Source organism: Colobus angolensis, unplaced genomic scaffold (assembly GCF_000951035.1).
Source record: "Colobus angolensis palliatus isolate OR3802 unplaced genomic scaffold, Cang.pa_1.0 Scaffold198, whole genome shotgun sequence".
Lineage (NCBI taxonomy): Eukaryota > Metazoa > Chordata > Mammalia > Primates > Cercopithecidae > Colobus > Colobus angolensis.
The window spans coordinates 6,826,456-6,840,197 of NW_012115132.1; positions in this window are offsets into that span (position 1 = coordinate 6,826,456).

Below are 13,742 nucleotides of genomic sequence, written 5' to 3' on the forward strand. Positions count from 1 at the left end.
CTTTGGTATCAGGATGATGCTGGCCTCATAAAATGAGTTAGGGAGGATTCCCTCTTTTTCTATTGATTGGAATAGTTTTAGAAGGAATGGTACCAGGTCCTCCTTGTACCTCTGGTAGAATTCGGCTGTAAATCCATCTGGTCCTGGACATTTTTTGGTTGGTAGGCTTTTAATTATTGCCTTAATTTCAAAGCCTGTTATTGGTCTATTCAGGGATTCAACTTCTTTCTGGTTTAGTCTTGGAATTTATCCATTTCTTCTAGGTTTTCTAGTTTATTTTTGTAGAGGTGTTTATAGTATTCTTTGATGGTAGTTTGTATTTCTGTGGGGTTGGTGGTGATATCCCCTTTATCATTTTTTATTGCATTTATTTTATCCTTCTCTCTTTTCTTCTTTACTAGTCTTGCTAGCAGTCTATCAATTTTGTTGATCTTTCAAAAAACCAGCTCCTGGATTCATTGATTTTTTAAAGGGTTTTTTTCTGTCTCTATCTCCTTCAGTTCTGCTCTGATCTTAGTTATTTTTTGCCTTCTGCTAGCTTTTGAAAGTGTTTGCTCTTGCTTCTCTAGTTCTTTTAGTTGTGATGTTGGGGTGTCAATTTTACATCTTTCCTGATTCTCTTGTGGACATTTAGTGCTATGAATTTCTCCTTACACACTGCTTTGAATGTGTCCCAGAGATTCTGGTATGTTGTACCTTTGTTCTCATTGGTTTCAAAGAATATCTGTATTTCTGCCTTCATTTCGTTTCAGGAGCAGGTTGTTCAGTTTCCATGTAGTTGAGCAGTTTTGAGTGAGTTTCTTAATCCTGAGTTCTAGTTTGATTGCCCTGTGGTCTGAGAGACAGTTTGTTATAATTTCTGTTCTTTTGCATTTGCTGAGGAGTGCTTTACTTCCAACTATGTGGTCGATTTTGGAATAAGTGTGATGTGGTGCTGAGAAGAATGTATATTCTGTTGATTTGGGGTGGAGAGTTCTGTAGATGTCTATTACGTCCACTTGGTGCAGAGGTGAGTTCAATTCCTGGATATCCTTGTTAACTTTCTGTCTCACAGATCTGTCTAATGTTGACAGTGGGGTGTTAAAGCCTCCCATTTTTATTGTATGAGAGTCTAAGTGTCTTTGTAAGTCTCTGAGGACTTGCTTTATGAATTTGAGTGCTCCTTTATTTGGTGCATATGTATTTAGGATAGTTAGCTCTTGTTGAATTGATCCCTTTACCATTATGTAATGGCCTTCTTTGTCTCTTTTGATCTTTATTGGTTTAAAGTCTGTTTTACCAGAGACATGGATTGCCACCCCTGCCTTTTTTTCTTTTCTATTTGCTTGGTAGGTCTTCCTCCATCCCTTTATTTTGAGCCTATGTGTATCTCTGCACATGAGATGGGTCTCCTGAATATAGCACACTAATGGGTCTTGACTCTTTATCCAATTTGCCCATCTGTCTTATAATTGGAGCATTTAGCCCATTTACATTTAACGTTAATATTATTTTGTGTGAACTTGATCCTGTCATTATGATGTTAGCTGGTTATTTTGCTCATTAGTTGATGCAGTTTCTTCCTAGCATCGATGGTCTTTACATTTTGGCATGTTTTTGCATTGCCTGGTACCAGTTGTTCCTTTCCATATTTAGTGCTTCCTTCAGGAGCTCTTGTAGGGCAGGCCTGGTGGTGATAAAATCAGCATTTGCTTGTCTGTAAATGATTTTATTTCTCCTTCACTTATAAAACTCAGTTTGGCTGGATATGAAATTCTGGGTTGAAAATTCTTTTGTTTAAGAATGTTAAATATTGGCCTCCACTCTCTTCTGGCTTATAGAGTTTCTGCTGAGAGATATGCTGTTACTCTAATGGACTTCCCTTTGTGGGTAACATTTTTTCTTTCATTTCAACTTTGGTGGATCTGACAATTATGTGTCTTAGAGTTGCTCTTCTCGAGGAGTATCTTTGTGGCGTTCTCTGTATTTCCTCAATTTGAATGTTGGCCTGCCTTAGTAGGTTGGGAAAGTTCTCCTGGATGATATCCTGCAGAGTGTTTTCCAACTTGGTTCCATTCTCCCTGTCACTTTCAGGTACACCAATCAGACGTAGATTTGGTCTTTTCATGTAGTCCCTTATTTCTTGGAGGCTTTGTTCCTTTCTTTTTACTCTTTTTTCTCTAAGCTTTTCTTCTCACTTCATTTCATTCATTTGATCTTCAATCACTGATACCCTTTCTTCCAGTTGATCAAATCAGTTACAGAAGCTTGTGCATTTGTCACGTAGTTCTCATGCCGTGGTTTTCAGCTCTGTCAGGTCATTTAAGGACTTTTCTACATTGATTATTCTCGTTAGCCATTTGTCTAATCTTATTTCAAGGTTTTCAGCTTCTTTGTGATGGGTTCGAACTTCCTCCTTTAGCTCGGAGAAGTTTAATCGTCTGAAACCTTCTTCTCTCAACTCATCAAAGTCATTCTCTGTCCAGCTTTGTTCCGTTGCTGGCGAGGAGCTGCGTTCCTTTGGTGGAGGGGAGGCGCTCTGATTTTTAGAATTTTCAGCTTTTCTGCTCTGTTTTTTCCCCATCTTTGTGGTTTTTATCTACCTTTGTTCTTTGATGATGGTGACATACAGATGGGGTTTTGGTGTGGATGTCCTTTCTGTTTGTTAGTTTTCCTTCTAACATTCAGGACCCTCAGCTGAAGGTCTGTTGGAGTTTGCTGGAGGTTCACTCCAGATGCTGTTTGCCTGGGTATCAGCAGTGGAGGCTGCAGAAGAGTGAATATTGCTGAACAGCAAATGTTACTGCCTGATTGTTCCTCTGGAAGCTTCGTCTCAGAGGGGTACCCAACCGTGTGGGGTATCAGTCTGCCCCTACTGGGGGGTGCCTCCCAATTAGGGTACTCATGGGGTCAGGGACTCACTTCAGGAGGCAGTCTGTCCGTTCTCAGATCGCAAACTCCGTGCTGGGAGAACCACTACTCTCTTGAAAGCTGTCAGACAGGGACATTTAAATCTGCAGAGGTTTCTGCTGCCTTTTGTTTGGTTATGCCCTGTCCCCAGAGGTGAAGTCTACAGAGGCAGGTAGGCCTCCTTAAGCTGTGGTGGGCTCCACCCAGTTCCAGCTTCCTGGCCACTTTGTTTGCCTACTCAAGCCTCAGCAATGTTGGGGCCCCTCCCCCAACCTTGCTGCTGCCTTGCAGTTAGATCTCAGACTGCTGTGCTAGCAATGAGGGAGGCTTGGTGGGCATGGGACCCTCTGAGCCAGGCACGGGATATAATTTCCTGGTGTGATGTTTGCTAAGACCCTTGGAAAAGGGCAGTATTAGAGTGGGAATGACCCAGTTTTCCAGGTGCTGTGTGTCACGGTTTCCCTTGGCTAGGAAGGGGAATTCCCTTACCCCTTGTGCTTCCCGGGTGAGGCGTTGCCTCGCCCTGCTTCAGCTCTCACTTGGTGAGCTGCACCCACTGTCCTGCACCCACTTTCCGACATGCCCCAGTGAGAGGAACCCAGTACCTCCGTTGGAAATGCAGAAATCACACATCTTCTGTGTCGCTCACACTGGGAGCTGTAGCCTGGAGCTGTTCTTATTCAGCCATCTTGGCTGGTCTGTCAATGTTTTTAAGTTTTAAAGGGGATAATAATATTTATAGTTACTGAATAAAATGGTAGCTGTTGTCATTGGTATTTTTAAGACTGTGCAGGAAAATCATGAGAAGACAAAGTTACTTTTCCAGGGCTGCTGTAACAAAGTGCCACAGATTGGCTGGTTTAAACAACAGAAATTTATTGTCTCATAGTTCTGGGGACTAGAAGTCCAAAATCAAGATGTTGGTTCCTTCTGAGGGATGAGGGAGGGATCTTTTCCAGGCCTCTCTCTTTGGCTTGTAGATGGCCATCTTCTCCCTGTGTTTCTTCACATCACCTTTTCGTCATCTGTCTCCTCTGTCTGCATTTTCTGTTTTATGAGGATTAGGGCCCACCCTAAATACCTTATTTGAACAAGACTAGCTTTGTAAAGACACTATCTCCAGATATGGTCACATTCTGAGATACAAGAGTTAGGACTTCAACATATGAATTTTGTAAGTATACAATTCACTCCATAACAACCAGGTCACATTGGGGAACTCTTGGATGATCTGTGGATATTTGGTCTTGAAGAGGAATAGTGGTAATTGTACACAGGGAGGCAGAAATTTGATAAATGCCTTCAAATGAGATAATGTACAATGTCTAAGGAAGTTAATACAATGTTTAACATATTGTAAGCATTGAATAATTGTTCTCCCTCTCTCTCTAACCAAGTATTTGTTGAGTATTTCCTCTGTTTCAATGCACTACATTTTGGTTTGATTTGTCATCCCACAATAGATAAAAGAAACACTACCATTTAGGTGATGTATTTATAACATTTGTTTATTATGTCTTTTGATAGCTTCAGAAGAAAAATCCATTTGATGAGGCAATGGTTGAATTAAATATCCATTGTAGAACTATGGGGCTTCTAAAACCCAGATGAGTAGGTTTTAGCCAAGTTATATGAGCACAATCTAAATAACTACTGGTCTAGGCAGTGGGGACATAGTGCTAAACACAGAAACCAGAAATGCTGGATTAGACTTGTTTTATGTGGCCCCAGAATAGAAATTCCAATTCATACGTAGCAATTATGTAGAGAGAGATTTTTGTCTCATCATAAGAAAGAACTTTCAAAAAGGCAAAGCTATTAAAAAATGGCTGCCTTTGACTGGGCATGGTGGCTCGTGTCTGTAATCCCAGCACTTTGGGAGGCTGAGGCGGGCAGATCAACTGAGATTGGGGTCTGAGATCAGCCTGGTCAACATGGTAAAACCCCATCTCCACTAAAAACACAAAAATTACCCAGACGTAGTGGTGGGCACCTGTAATCCCACCTACTCAGGAGGCTGAGGCAGGAGAATCACTTGAACCCGGGAGGCAGAGGTTGCAGTGATCTGAGATCGTGCCATTGCACTCCAGCCTGGGTGACAGAGTGAGACTCCATCTCAGAAAAAAAAAAAAAAAAAAATAGCTGCCTTTGAGGTAGCAAACCTCTCTCATATATCAAAACCCATTTTGGAAGATGAAGTATTTGGCATGAGGTTATGAGAATTAAAGAGACGAAAAAGAAGTCAGGTAACTGACTTTTAGAACCCTTTCCTACTCTAAATTTCACTATTTAATGAAATTAAATAATTCATTTTAAATAGGTGTGAAGAAAAGGTAACAAGAAAGTGTAAGAGAACAGGTGTATATAATATTTGTTTTGAAACAAAGTACTCTAATCTCTTCTTATTTATATGGGAAAACTTTCTATAATTCCAGGAACTGTTGCAATTATAGAAGAGAATCAACTCAACTGGTATAGTCTCTGGTTTCCAACTCTTGAGTTTCAAGAAGATAGCACTGCTGAATGAATGGAAAGTATTCTGATTGATACAACCCCAGTCTAGTTGTTTAACAAGACTTGGAAATGTTGCATTATAAAGCCATGACTCCAGAAATAGCAAGTGTCTTCAAAGTTGGCAATATGCTTCTGTGACTTCTATAATAGAGACAAATGTTAAACTTAAAAAAAAAACTGAGCCAATATTAAGAAACATTATACATAAACTTATGTGTCAAAATGAAAACAATGCAAACACTTAAAATTTCTAATTTTAGAATAGAGTTCAAGTATACAGATGATATATATGAATCTTCAGGACTTCATAAAAAAATAAATGCAAATCGACATAAAAGAACACCTAGGCTGAATGTGGTGGCTCACACCTGTAATCCCAGCAGTTTGGGATGCCAAGGCAGGAGGATTTCTTCAGCCCAGGAGTTTTAGACCAGTCTGAGCAAAATAGTAAGACTTCTCTCCAAAAAAAATCTTAGAAGTGTGATGGCATGTACTTGTAGTCCCAGTTACTGGGGAGGCTGAAGTGGGAGGATTGCTTGAGCCCAGGAGGTTAAGGTTGCAGTGAGCCATGATTGTACCACTGCACTCCAGCCTGGGCAACAGAGTAAGAGCCTGTCAACAACAACAACAACAACAAAAATAACAACAGCAATGCACATGTATAAATGGAGACTTCAAAGTTTCTAATATTTAAGTTGCAACTTAAGAAAGGTTGCCCTTTTTTTGAGAGAGAGAGAGAATCTCACTCTGTAGCCTAGGTTGGAGGGCAGTAATGCAGTTATAGCTCACTGCAGCCATCTACTCCTGGGCTCAAGTCATCCTCCTGCCTCAACCTTTTGAGTACCTAGGACTACAAGTGTGCACCATCACACCCTACTAATTTTTCAAATATTTTGTAGAGACAGGATCTTGCTTTGTTGCCCAGGCTTGTCGCAGACTCCTGGCCTCAAGCAGTCTTCCTGCCTCAGCCTCCAAAAGTTGGGATTTCAGGTGGGAGCCACTGTGCCTAACCTCAAGGCTGTTTTGGTTAAAGCTATATTTGCATGGAAGCTGATGCTGAGTCAGGATTTTACTTTTAATAAATGATCAGGCAACAGAAATATACAAACATAAATTGTCTATAGTAGTCTTACCCTGGTGGCCCCCAATGGCCATTCCTTCTGGTTTCTAAGGCTTTGAGTAGTTCTTGTTCATGCTGGCTTTGGACTTTGCCATGTGACTTGCTTTGGCAAACAGGACATTAGCGAGCATGACACAAGCAAAGGCTTGATAAAGCACTTGACTACTGGGGCTTGTTGCTTGGCGTCAAATGTTATGCTGTAAAGAATCTTGGGCTATGCTATTCAGTGGTGAGAAGGCCATGTGAGAGTCTGAGACAAAGGAGGATGAGGGCCTGCTTGGATACTCTGGCCACAGCTGAGTTCCTAGTTTATTGCAGTCCCAAATGTGACTTCAATAAAAAAAGGACCATGCAGCTTGTTCCAGTCAACTCACAAGAATCATGAGCAATAATACATTTTTGTTGTTTGAACCCACTACCTTTTGGTTTGATTTGTTATTCAATAATTGATAAAGGAAACACTACCATTTAGGTAATTTGTTTATAACTTATGTTTTCAGTGATGTCTTTTTGATAGCTTCAGGAGAAAAATCCATTTGACGAGGCAATGGTTAAATTAAATATTCATTGTAGAACTGTGGGGTATTCCAAAATCCAAATGAGTAGTTTTTAGCCAAGTTATATGAGCACAATCTAAATAGCTCCCTAAGAAGAAAGGATTTTATGAAAAACTATAACATTTTAAAGGCTTCTAGGAGAGTTTTTAGTAGCTAGTAGCAATTTATTAGATGATATATTTTGTTACATGTTTTAGATTTCTGTAGCAGCTAATTATAGTGATGCTTATTCTCTACTATCAAACAAATCATTAATATTTTTTTTTAATGTAGACTTGAATCTCTTTGAGCAAACAAACTGGAGAAACTGTATTCTTTTTTTTTTTTTTGAGACAGAGTCTTACTCTGTCATCCAGACTGGAGTGCAATGGCACAATCTCACCTTACTGCAAACTACGCCTCCTGGGTTCAAGCGATTCTCATGCCTCAGCCTCACGAGTAGCTGTGATTACAGGCGTGAGCCATTATGCCTGGCTAATTTTTGTAATTTTAGTAGAGATGCGGTTTCACCATGTGGGCCAGGTTGGTCTTGAACTCCTGACCTCAGGTGAGTCTTCCCACCTCAGCCTCCCAAAGTGCTGGGATTACAGGTGTGAGCCATTGTGCCCAGCCAGAGAAACTCTTTTCACTTAACTGAAATTATGGCCGTTTGTTGACAAATTATTCACTTGAAAAAAATCGCCTGAGGATTTCTGAAAATTATGATACTTTCATTTATATGAACTAGTATTGAATTAAAAAATATTTACATTAAACTTAATAGAAGCCCTCCATTATATTATCCATTATAAAAAACCAAGATTTACCTGTATTTTTGGATGTATCTAATAAATACCCTTCTTCATATGTTTTGAAATGTAAATGGTTGTTACATAAAACAGCAGTATAATTATAGTTTCAACAGATAAAACTGAAAAAGGTTTCTTTGGGTTATAGTTTTTTATGGAGCAAGTAAACAGTTGCTCTCTCTAAAACATAAATGTAAATGGTAAATTCAGTCATGTGGCAATAGTTATAAGAAATTTAAGTTGTTTATACCTGTGTTTTACAAGAATTTCAATTAGATAATATTCCTTTCAATTATATAATGGTTAACAGTTTGCACAATTCTTTATCAGACTTTTTAATCGATTAGTCACTAAGTGTGAAACACTAAGAAAATTCTGAGATATTCAACCTAAGCTCAACAGATGTATTTATGTGGACCTCAGATTGTAGTGATATGGCATATCAATATAATTTGAAAAAGTGCTTCACTGGGAGAAGTACTGATATGATGTGGCTTTGTCCCCACATTGAAATTTTTTTTTTTTTTTTTTTGAGATGGAGTTTTGCCCTGTAGCCCAGGCTGGAGTGCAATTGCACGATCTCAGCTCACTGCAACCTCTGCCTCCCAGGTTCAAGCAATTATCCTGCCTCGGCCTCCTGCCACCATGCCCAGCTAATTTTTTTTTATCTTTAGTAGAGACAGAGTTTCACCATGTTGGCCAGGTTGGTCTCAAACTCCTGACCTTGTGATCCACTTACCTCAGCCTCTCAAGGTGCTGGGATTACAGTAGTGAGCCACTGCACCTGGCCCTTGAATTTTAATAATACCCAAATGTCAAGGGCAAGGCCAGATGGAGATAATTGAATCATGAGGGTGGCTTCCCCCATACTGTTCTCTTGATAGTGAATACGTTTCATGAGATCTGATGGTTTCATAAAGGGGAGTTACCCTGCATAAGCGCTCTTTGCCTGCCATCAAGTAAGGTATGACTTTGCTCCTCATTCACCTTCCGCCATTATTGTGAGGCCTCCTGAGCCGTGTGGAACTGTGACTCAATTAAACTCAGTCTCAAGTATGTCTTTATTAGCAGCATGAGAATGGACTAATAAAGTAAATTAATGCCAGAAGTGAGGTGCTGCTGAAAAGATACCCAAAAATGTGGAAGTGACTTTAGAGCTGGAAAACAGGTAGAGGTTGGAACAGTTTGGAGGGCTCACAAGAAAACAGGAAGATGTGGAAAAGTTTGGAACCTTCTAGGCTTGTTGAATGGCTTTGACCAAAAGACTAATAGTGATATGGACAATAAAGTCCAAGCTGTGGTGGTCTCAGATGGAGATGAGGAACTTGTTGGGAACTGGGGCAAAGATGACTCTTGCTGTGTTTTTGCAAAGAGACTTGTGGCATTTTTCCCCTCACCTAGAGATTTGTGAAACTTTGAACTTGAGAGAGATGATTTAGGGCATCTGGCAGAAGAAATTTCTAAGCAGCAAAGCATTCAACAGGTGACTTGGATATTGTTAAAAGCGTTCAGCTTTATGAATTCAAAAGACATGGTGTGGAATTGGAACTTATGTTTAAAAGGAAGCAGCGCATAAAAATTCAGAAAATTTGCAGCTTGATGTTGTGATAGAAAAGAAAAACTCATGTTCTGAGGAGAAATTCAAACCTCAAACTGGCTGCAGAAATTTGAATAAGTAATGAGGAGCTAAATGTTAATTGCCAAGACAATGGGGAAAATGTCTCCAGGGTATGTTAGAGGACTTCACAGCAACCCCTCCTATCACAAACCAGGAGGCATAGGAGGAAAAATAGTTTTGTGGGCCGGACCCAGAGTCCCCCTGCTCTGTACAGGCTAGGGACTTCGTGCCCTGCATCCCAGCTGCTCCAGCAGTGGCTAAAGGGGGCCAAGGTACAACTTGGGCCATGGCTTCAGAGGTTGCAAGCCCCAAGCCTTGGCACCTTCCATGTTATGTCGAGCTTGCAGGTGCACAGAAGTTAGGAATTCAGATTTGAGAACCTCCACTTAGATTTCAGAGGATGTATAGAAATGCCTGGATGTCCAGGCAGAGATGTGCTGCAGGGGTGGGGCCCTCATAGAGAACCTCTGCTAGGGTAGTGCAGAAGGGAAATGTGGGGTTCGAGCCCCCACACAAAGTCTCCACTGGGGCACTGTGTAGTGGAGCTGTGAGAAGAGGGCCACTGTCCTCCAGACCCCAGCATGGTAGGTCTACCAACAGCTTACATTGTGCACCTTGAAAAGCCACAGACACTCAATGCCAGCCCATGACAGCAGCCAGGAAGGAGGCTGTACAATTGAAAAGCACAGGAGTGGAGCTGCCCAAGACCATGGGAACCTGCCTCTTGCATTAGCATGACCTGGTTGTGAGACATGGAGTCAAAGGAGAACATTTTAGAGTTTTAAGATTTGACTGCCCCACTGGATTTCAGACTTGTGTGGGGCCTGTAGCCCCTTTGTTTTGGCCAGTGTCTCCCATTTGGAATGGCTGTATTTACCCAACACCTGTATTCCCATTGTAACTAACTTGCTTTTGATTTTACAGGCACATAAATGGAAGGGATTTGTCTTGTCTCAGATGAAACTTTGGACTGTGGACTTTTGAGTTAGCGCTGAAATGAGTTAAGACCTCGGCGGACTTTTGGGAAGGCATGTTTGGCTTTCAAATGTCAAAAATGAGGACACAAGATTTGTGAGGGTCTAGGGGCATAATGATATGGTTTGGCTGTGTCACCACACAAATCTCACCTTGAATTGTAATAATCCCCATGTGTCAAGGGCAGGGCCAGGGGAAGATAGTTGAATAATGGGGGTGGTTTCCCCCATACTGTTCTTGTGGTAGTGAATAAGTCTTATGATATCTGATGGTTTTATAAATGGGAGGTTCCCTGCACAAACTATCTTTGCCAGATGCCATGTAAGACGTGACTTTGCTCCTCCTTTGCCTTCCACCATGATTGTGAGGCCTCCCCAGCCATGCTGAACTGTGAGTCAATTAAACTTCCTTTCTTTAGAAATTACCCAGTCTGAAGTATGTCTTCATTAGCAGTAGAACAGACTGTTACAAGTACTAAATGAGATTTCATGATGTGTCCACTTGTTCAAACCTTTGGGGTCACGAGAGATTGCCAGAAGAGATAATCAAATGTGAAAGCCTAGAGATGAAGGGACATGGTACATGTAAAAAAAAGGGGAGGGCAATAATTCAAAATCAGTGGTGTATATCTTATAGGGGAGAGTGGCAAGGGACCACAGTGGACAAATTAGCACCATCTAGATTTACATTGACTTTTAAAATCAAATTAATCTAAAGAATTTTAGATACTTTTCTAAGGAAATAGAGAAATGGGAAATAGGGAACTACTGAAAAATCTTTTTGTTTGGAGACTGGGATCTTGCTATGTTGACCAGGCTGACCTCAAACTCCTTGGCTCAAGCAGTCCTTCTAGCTCAGCCTCTTCAGTAGCGGGGTCAGCAGGCATGTACCATTGCATCTGGTCTGAAAGTTCTTAAGAAAGAGGAAGACTACATTTAGAAGTATTACTTTCAGCAAATATGCTTGCAAGGAGCCCAGTTAGGAGGCCATTGGGGGAATTCAGACAATAAATGATGGAGGAGGTAATTTGATGTACCTGCCATAGGGAGAAGTGTTTGGAAGTGCATAGAGGTAGACTCAACAGCACCTGGTAATGAATTAATTGCAGCGAGTTGGAGAAGAGCAGGTGTGAAGATTATTTTTCAAAGTTTATGGCTTAAGCAAGAGGATATATACTGTTTCCTCTTGTTCAAGTTATAAACCTGAGAAATCGGAATTTAAGAAAAAATGTGGTTTTGGGGGTATGAGTAATACGTTTTTGTGGATGGAAATTAATTGTAGGTACTGGTTGAACAGACTAGGAAGACTTTCTGCAAAATGTTTTATCTAAAGTGAGGACTGAAAGACAGAAAGGAAGAGGGAGAGAGCACAAGTGTGTGCACATGTAGACAACTCTTAAAAAATTGGCTCTAACGGGGAGGAAACAAAAGATGGAGAAGGACGTACAGCCGAGAGAGGGATTGAGGTTAATTTGAGCAGAAAAGAGGAAGAAGTTGAAGACAAAAAAGAGGAAATAATTGTCTGAGGATACACTGATTAGAGCATACATTATCTCACTTTTGTCTCTTTCAATCTGTCTTTCTCTAATACATATGCACAACAACTGTGATGCTATTAATTTATGGATAATATAACTAAGATCCAAAATCATATCACCAACAAAATGTCATTTAACTGGTATACCTTGGAGCTAAAATTCAATTCCCAATGTCCTAACAGCTGAAGCCAGAGCTTACTCTACTAGAGACAGTGGGGACAATGACTACCTAATTAATAGCTGGCATGCATTATTAAGCTCTAGCTGACAAGTTAGTCAATCCATTAAAATAATCAGTCACAAGTAATCCTGCAGCTTGATAGCCACAATTGCATTTTCCTTTTGAATTTAAATTTTAATAAGATAATGTTTGTATGATCTAGACAGGATAGAGCTTGCTTGACTTGTTTGAAATAAGAAAGTGTCAGAGATATGTGTAGCAATCATATTTGCATTTTTTGATTCCAAGTATATATACTTTCCACTACTTTGGCTGTTTCATGTTGGTCTAGAATGACCCATTCATTATCTTGTTTTGCCCTGTGGCTTTAAAGTAGAATTCATTTATTGAACAGTTACGGAAATTAATGGCAATAAAAAATATAAGAGAGAAAAGGAGAAGGTTATTCGACTTTATTTTCTTTTCTGTAGAGAAGTAACCCAGTAACTCCTTTTATTTCAAGGATTAAGTTATCCAGAAAAGCATTTTTATTCTTGTATTTAATATGGATTATTAGATGTATAGCATTTTTCTTATTTGTGACTCAAGTTGCATAGGACATGCATTATTCATGGAGAGAAAATGTGGTAGTAAGCACACTTGCATAAACATCATATGGAGGATATTTTAAATTTAGAAATAGTATTTGGCCTTATGCTTCAGGAAACATCCTACTAAATCATACAAGGACTAAAGCTTTTAATAGATATTTATCAATCCACCATGGATGTCTGCTGTGATAAGCTATCTTTAGGAACTGAGAATTTGTGAAGATTAAGTTACTGGGCTTTCTCTATGAAAGGAAAGTCGAATGTAAATACAATTGCATTGTAACATACCAGTGTAGATCTTGGGTTTGCTAGAACAGTATTAAGTTTAAATGTTCTGACTCCTAACAGATGATGTATGATACCATATATCCTGAATTTTTGTTAGAAAAATATAGTCACCATGTTGTGTTTACACTTGCCATTGGCAGCAAGTCTCCTTCAAATCTTTCCTGAATTCATTCTAATCCAAATTTATTTCTAGCCTCTGAACTAAAATTGCCATAGACCAATCACTAGTGACTAGATAATGTCATATTTAATGATCATTTCTCAGTCTTCATGTAAATAAGCTTATCAGATGCATTTGCCATAGCTTATCTTGTCCTTCTTTCAACACTTTCTTCACATGACCTCCAGGGCTCCTGTTACCTGGTTCTTCTATGCCTTACCTGATTTTCTTTTTCAGTCTTATGTTCTTTAAATAATGAATCCCCCACAGCTCATTCTTTGGAACTTTACATCCCACATCTATATGCACTTTTTAAGTGATCTTGTTCACACCTATGGCCTTTAATTATTTTACAGCCAAATTTTGTATCTCTAACATGGACTGCTCACCTGCAATGCAAACTTGTAAAATCATCACTTCTTGAATATCTAATAAGCATCACAAATGAATAGGTTCAAGGCCAAACTCTAAATTTATCTTCCCCTCCTACCTGCTCGTCTCCTAATCTGTCCCATTTCAGAATAG